We start from the raw sequence: 8134 nt of genomic DNA, 5'->3' as shown, positions 1-8134 counted from the left end.
GCCGGGCTTTACTGACCCAATCCACAAAAACAAAGTTTATCTGCTAGACAAAGCGTTGTGTGGTCTACATCAGGTGCCGAGAGCCTGGTACGAGACTTTGTCTCAACACCTACTCGCTAACCAGTTCATAGGTGGAAAAGTGGATGCCACTCTCTTCACTAAAGTCGTTGATGGTCATCTTCTGATAGTACAAATTTATGTAGACGATATTATTTTTGGGTCAACAAATGAGAAATTATGCAAAGATTTCGAACAGGTGATGAAGCAGAAATTTGAAATGTCTTCAATGGGGGAGATGAAATTCTTTCTGGGATTACAATTCCTGAAGGGATTTTCATTCATCAAACGAAGTACGTGCATGATATTCTAGAGAAATTTGGAATGTCAAGTTCTACTCCAGCTGCTACCCCACTTGCGACTAATCATGGGATTCACCCAGATCTCACCGGAGACAGGGTTGATGAGACACTTTATCGATCCATGATAGGTTCTTTGATGTACCTAACTGCTTCACGTCCTGACATCATGTACCCAACGTGCCTCGCAGCAAGATTTCAGTCTAACCCGAGAGAATCGCACATGGTTATTGTGAAGAGGATTTTACGTTACTTAAAAGGCACACCCACATTGGGGTTGTGGTATCCTCGCAAAGGCGATTTTACACTCGAAGGGTTTTCCGATTCGGATTTCGGATGCTGCAAAATTAACGCGAAATCAACAACTGCAGGATGCCAGTTCTTTGGTCCGAGATTGGTTACTTGGCAGTGTAAGAAACAAACATCTGTGGCGCTATCTACATGTGAAGCGGAGTATGTTTCTGCTAGCAGTTGCTGCTCTCAGATCCTGTGGATACAGCAACAGATGCGCGACTACGGTTTGCAGTTTCTTAACACACCTCTGTTTGTTGATAATGAGGCCGCAGTTAATATAACTAAAAATCCAGTACATCACGCTAAAACTAAACATATTGAGATTCGTCATCACTTTATTCGCGATTGCTTCGAGAAAAAGTTGATACGAATTGAGAAAATCCACACTGACGAACAAAAAGCTGATTTGCATACCAAAGCTTTTGATAACAATCGGTTTCAATATTTGTTAAAACTTAATGGTATGAAATTGCTTTCGGTGTCGGATGGGGTTGTGAGCGTTGATGAGAGTACTGTTGCGGATGAAGATGAGAAACAATCTGCAATGGTTTGTCGTTTTTTTACGTGTTTTGGTATTTAGGGGGAGATAGTTAGTTGTACATAGTTTATTTTGAGAAAAATACAAAAACAGTAAAAAATGCTAAAATCCAAAAACATGATAAATTGAAAAAGAGTTTGTGTATATAGGGAAAATGATAGTACATCAGCTAGACAATTACAGTATGCTAAAGATTTGGAAAGACAAAATGAGTTAAACAGTCTCACTAACGATGTGTTGATAGGTTTTCGTACATTTAGTAGATTTATTCGGGATATAAACTTAAAATTTCAAACTGGTGAAATTGGTGGGGAACACTACTTGGATATATAGGTAACCCCTGAAATCTCGTTTGAAAGGTCTCGTATTCTGATATACTAGGTGGTTATACTCTATGATGTCTGGGGTATTATTCCGGGACTTCTGCTGAACGGTAGTTCTGACCTAGTCCTTGGCTAATACTTTATCCAAAATGCTTGAAATATAGCATAAAGCCCTCAGCTGATTAGACAATAAAATTGATAATCAGTTGTTGTAGCTAAAAGATTCTCTAAAGGGAACACACTGCTAAGTCGAAACTGATATCTCTCTGCTGAACGGAAGTTCTGACCTGAGATCTCTCAGTTCTCGCATACCCTAATTTATGTACAGACATCATTGTAGTATCTTTCCTGTAAGACTGAATATTGGGATTCTGGATACGGGAGTATATTCAAGAGGTGGGACACATGAATTGAGCTATGTTCTTAAAACACTTAAACAGTATCCTGAATAGATTGAAGTTTGTATGAGAATTTAAGATGGATCAGTATATCGACAATCGAGGTGAATTGTTTAAATCTGAGTATGTAATGTAGCTTAACGGTACTTGTAATCTGTCTGAAAAGCTGATATGATTCCCTGACACGCTCGCCAAAAACAAATCTGTATATTGTTTATTTTCTGCAATTTAAGTTTTCTGTTATTTCATTTCTTAGTTTAGATCATCTTAAAAAATCCAAAAAGATTTTATTTCTGCTTTATTTTAGACAAACCAGAGTAGAAAGTTGATTGTCGGATTCTAGAAAGATGAAGCAGATGCAGGAGATTCTGAGCTGAAGAATGAGGAGAGCTTACATTGTTGGAAATATGTTTGTTTTCAAAGTCACAAATAAGTTCATTAAGTTGATACTTGGTATTTTCAGAAAGAAAATTGGAAAATTGTTTTACTAAATCAGTTTGATTCGTCAAAGATCAACCAGGGTCATTAAGTTGAACTTGGTCGATTAATCAAGTATTCAGGGTCATTAACTTGAACTTGAAAACTTGAGTGGATTTCTAAAAGCTGATTGAATTAGTGTTTATTGATTAAAAAGATAGATTGTAATGTTATTGGTTGAGCAACAGGTTTGGACGATTTTTCCCAACGGAGGCAAATTGTAAAAGTTTGAACCAGATGTCTCAAGATTCCAGCATAATGAGAGGGGGAGTCTGTGAGAGGGGGAGTCTGGATCATCTACTATTGGGAAGTTGAAGTTAGAGCAAGGTGATGCTAAAACCTATGAAGAATGCTTGAGATGATAGACAGAGTTGGTGAAAAGACAAAGACTGAAGACTATGGAACTGAAAATGCTAAAAGACTACGTCAACATCCAAGGGGGAGTCTGTTGATGCATGGAATGTCTGTTGACTGCGTCTACATAAAGTCTGAAGTCTATATAGGTCTATAGGGGTCAAAGTGTAAATATTAGATTAGACATGGTTAGGATCGCTTATATGTCAGTGTATTGATGTGGACCGCTTTTAGGACATTAGTTTGGATCGCTTATGTGACAAAGGTACTGGATCGCTTATATGGCATGTCACATAAGCGGCCCTGGATATCTATAAATAGGCAGGAGCGGTTCATTTGATGTAACAGTGTATGTGTGTGCTACGGTGCTGAAACTCTGACAAAATTTCATCAGAAAGCAATAGAAAGATAAGGAATTGAAAGGATAAGCTGTTGTAACTTCATATATGTTGATTCCGCCTTCATACATGAAGATGAACTACTTCGACTAACTTTTAGGGTCATAGAACGGTCCAACAGAACTCGTAATGTTCGTACCATGTACGGAAGGCCGTATTTGGTACATCCTCTTCCTTGACTTTCAACTGATGATACCCCGATCTAAGGTCGATCTTGGAGAACCAACTTGCACCTTGCAATTGGTCAAATAGGTCGTCAATTCTTGGGAGCGGATATCGATTTTTCACCGTGAATTTGTTTAACTCCCGGTAATCGATACACATACGCATGCTCCTATCCTTCTTCTTCACAAATAGCACCGGTGCGCCCAACGGAGACACACTTGGCCGAATAAACCCCTTGTCGAGCAGGTCTTGGATTTGAGACATCAATTCTTGTAGCTCTGATGGCGCGAGCCGATACGGCGCCTTGGCCACAGGTTTTGCACCCGAATCAATTCGATTCCGAACTCTACCTCTCGTTCTGGCGGTGTTCCTGGTAAATCTTCCAGAAATACAACGACATATTCACGTACCACCCGTACGTCTTCAATCTTTGGCGATTCTTTATCTGGTTCGTTTGCGTATATCATGAACGCTCTACATCCACACCTCATAAGTTTGTGAGTTTTTAACATCGAGCACATAACGGGATTACCCCCTTTTTCGCCATAGATGGTAACATGTTTTCCACTTGGAGATGTTAACTTAATCTCCTTGCGGAAACACACGACCTTCGCGTGATGTCGGGATAGCCAATCCATCCCGACCACTACTTGGAATTCTCCCATCGACATTGGAATCAAATCTATTGAATATTCTTCACCGTTGATACTCATTTTACAGTTTTGACACACGTCACACACGATAAAACTTTTGTTGTCACCTATTTCTACTTCTAAAGGCATAGGTAATTTTGTCAGTTCGAATGAAGGATGTTGAATAAATCTATGTGAAATAAAGGATTTATTCGCACCCGTGTCAAATAACACATATGCAGGAATTGAATTTATGGCAAATATACCTGAGACCACATCGGGTTCCACCTTCGCCTTGGCTGCAGTTAACTAGAAGGATCTGGCTTTTGCTTTTGGAGTCTCCATATGTGAATCCTTGCCATCTTTTTTCCCGACTAGCTCCGGGCATTCCGAATTCTTGTGACCCGGTTGGTAGCATTTATAACACACCGATACCTTCCCGGGGCATAATGCAGCCGTGTGCCCTGTCTTCCCACATATGGGACATGGCTTATCTTTAAACCGGCACTCACCCTTGTGCCCTTTCCCGCATACCATGCAACTTGGCGACCCGCTTTTTCCCCCCTGTCTCTTGGACAACTCAGTCGTACGCGCCTTTTTCGTAGGGCTTGGATTTACAACTTGTGCCCTTCTTTCCCCTCTCTCTATCTGCTTCTTCTGTTCTATCTCCCTTTCACGAGCACTATTAATGATCTCGGTGAGAGTCTCGTACTTCGAGGGAGTCATAAATGTAACACCTCGAATTTTTGCGTCCAATGATGTGTTAACACGTGTCATTTGATTACACGTGGCATCTATAATAAATAAAGGACTAATTTGACAAACCTTGAAAGTATATAAATTCGAGGGTTATAAATATCAACAAGGGTAAATATACTGTATAGTAACCCTAAATAAATGCGTGTACCTTCAAACGAATAAATCATAAATCATACGGAAGCGAAACGCGGAAGAAAGTGAGAGATTACGAGCTACAGGGGTTAACTGTGTCAACATGTTTAATTATACCTCTGAGTGACCCTTTAACGTTCCCAAGACTTCGTAACAGTATTATACGCTCACTAGAATATACTGTATAAATTCCGCGAAGTTCCGTTTTAAAACGAAAGAGTTATACTCGAATTCGTATGAGAAGGGTTAAAAGCGTCAATAATGAAAGTTAAGGCTTTCTGTATAATTAATAAATAAACCGGGGACTTAACCACACGGGTAAATAACACGAGGCCCCTATCGGTAAATAACCGAGGGCCAAACCGCAAAGTTACCCTTTCAAACCCGAAAGGTCAGGTAAATCATTACGAAAGATTTTGTTATTAATTACCAGGATTTCGCAATCATGACAAAAGATTTAAAATTTCTGAAATCTTAACCTCTCGCGACCCGCGTGAAGGTTATGGTTAAGTTGAGGCGGGCCGCGAGCCTCCTATATTACGCGTCTGATATTCAAATCCTAGGCGACCTGCATTAAAATGGCATGGAACTCCCATGCAGGCCGCGTGGGACGCCCAGATGCAGAAACATTGTAACTACTTGACCTTTGGACCCTTTGAACGACCAACAACCAATTAATGGGGCATGGGCACTCTATGCTCGACCCATAACACTTAGGGGACAGCTGCCCATCATCCACACTCAGTGTAGCATGAGTTGTAATGATCTTGGAGCCTAAGTTTCACTATAAATAGCCACATTGGCTCATAACAATTCACACAACACAAATCAACTTCTCTGGTCATTCTAAAGAAGCTCCAAGCATCTTTCTCTGCTCTATAAGCAAGAACACACTTCTGTAAGTCGTTCATACTCATTTTGGTCCTGCATTTCCATAGTTATAGCTCAAAAACGCAACCGTCGTAACTAACGGTTGTCATTACAATAACTTGCAAATGGTTCAGTCTTATGACGGATCAAAAGTAGTTTTGAGTAGGTAATTATGTGGGTAATAAACCTCTAAAAAGGTTCCCCCTGATCACCACTCTAACTATGTCAAAAATCGAGTCAAACGTGCGGTTAAAAAGTCAACAGAAAGCTATTTTAGCGATTTACGCATAATCTGTAATGTATATGTTATGAAACCTGTTTTGACACTTATAAAACATGATATTAAGTATATAAACTTGTTTGCGCTCGTTTGAATCGACCATTTGCTATATTGAACCGGTTCGGAGCCGAATGTCGCAAAAGTTTGACTTTTGCTTTGACTTCAGTTCTGACCCGTTTTAGTGAGGTATAGATATACCTTAGGACTCTCTTAGGACCAGGTCACATGTTGGTATAAACCTCTGTGGTCGGTTCATGAGTTATCCGAGTCTTTTGCGCAATTCCGTCATTCGCCTAAAAATTGACCGTAACGGCATTTTTAAAATTAAAACGAGTATTTCGGACACGTGAACGGACCAAAACCTTGCTTATTAAATTATAAGCATGTCCTTAAAGTTTCACGTCAATCCGAGGTCTAGAATGAGAGTTATGCTAATTAGCGCAATTTAAATAAACTTTAGTAATTAACGGCGCAAATAGCATAACGCCTATCTAAACCAAGATTTCGTCACCAAATCTTTTACCCACTGTTATAAATTAATATTTTGGGAATTTTAAAGATTTTTAATAATTTTTACCTTGCTCATAACCTGCGGTTATGGCTACGGTTCGGTAAATACCGAATATGCCCTTTTCAGCCAAAACATGAGTTCTACAAGGTCTTTTGACCCGATTCCAGTTGCTACTGGTTTTAAATAATAAATAAAGTGTTTTAAGCTTTATAAGCTGTTCGGGGAACTCAGATTTCCTGTAGAACTCGAAAAGCCCTTTTAAGTCTTTAAAATGACCGAAAAGCCCCTACGGGGCATAATATTAACTTAAACTCGTTACGGGCGTCACGGAAGGTATCCTACTGATACCACAACCCAATTAAGGCATATTGACTTAGGAAATAAGCGTACGGCTCTCATAGTTAACCGTTTCGCCTATTGCGCGCACGGTCCGGCTTATGAAACTAGTTTTCATAAATTAGCCGATACGGGTCAAACTATATTATTTGAACCCCAAAATCCAGAGTGTGAACCATTAACCCATATAAAACAAGTCTCTGAACTTGTTGGGTCAGAATCACACTCCATTCTCGGTTTTCGCCTTTTCGCGCGATTAAACCATATCTATATATATATCGGAACCAACCGGTCTAGGCTACGGCCATTATAACGACCCGTTAGGATTCTAAGAGGTTAATTAAAACCTTCGTTCCAGATTAGGAGCCCCAGTAAAAGCTATCAGTGATTTAATCCAAATTAAGGAAATATACTTGCAAAGGTAAATACTTTAACTTATTTCCCCGATATGGGCTTGGGTTACGGTATATTAATACCGCTTGATTGAGCATTATATTCTTCCATCGCTTAGGTGGTTAATTAAATAATATGATCGGCTCATTTAAACAGTTTTGTTTCTTAAAAGCCTTTGGGGGGTTTAATGACCGTTGTCCCGGATATCCTTGGCATCATTTTACGAAATGGCCACGACCATCGACATCCCGGTGTAGGCGTACACCCGGTATAAAGTGTCGACATTAAATTAAAAGACGTAGCCGTTGGTTTTTATACTACGGTTTTACGCAATGTGGTGTGTCTATAAATCTTTAACCCGGCACGACCCGGGCTACTGAACGCATAAAAGAACATGTAAAACGTTCACAAGATTTTATTATAATTTTCCAAAGTTATAAAAGAGTTTGTGCCTTGTGCATTCAAATCAATTTTAATAAACATTTTCAAATGTGTCAGTTGAATGTATTTACCAGTGTAAACTGACGTATTTTCCCCAAAAAGATTAAGTGCAGGTACCTAAACGTAAATTGGCTGGTATTAGCTCCCTAGCGTCGTGATAAGTCTCGCAAGCTTGATTGCAGTATCTGATGGAACAACACTTTATGTTTATTTACGATCCGCTGTGGATATATTCAACTTCTGTAATACATTTGATATTACAACCTGAGGTTGAAGTTTATATATATTTATCTTTAAGCTTCCGCTGTGCATTATATAATTGTGTGGTTTGACTATATTGTTGCCAACATCGTCATGGTAATCCCCCACCGGGCCCACCGGTGAGACACGTGGAAATCGGGGTGTGACAATAAACTCCCGATATTCCGCACTTAGCATATTATAGTAATAATACACTTTCTGTTCTTCAGATGTCAC

This window comes from Helianthus annuus, chromosome 3 (assembly GCF_002127325.2).
Source record: "Helianthus annuus cultivar XRQ/B chromosome 3, HanXRQr2.0-SUNRISE, whole genome shotgun sequence".
In the NCBI taxonomy this organism is placed as follows: domain Eukaryota; kingdom Viridiplantae; phylum Streptophyta; class Magnoliopsida; order Asterales; family Asteraceae; genus Helianthus; species Helianthus annuus.
The sequence above is the reverse complement of the archived record's forward strand: the minus strand, read 5'-3'. Positions refer to the sequence as shown.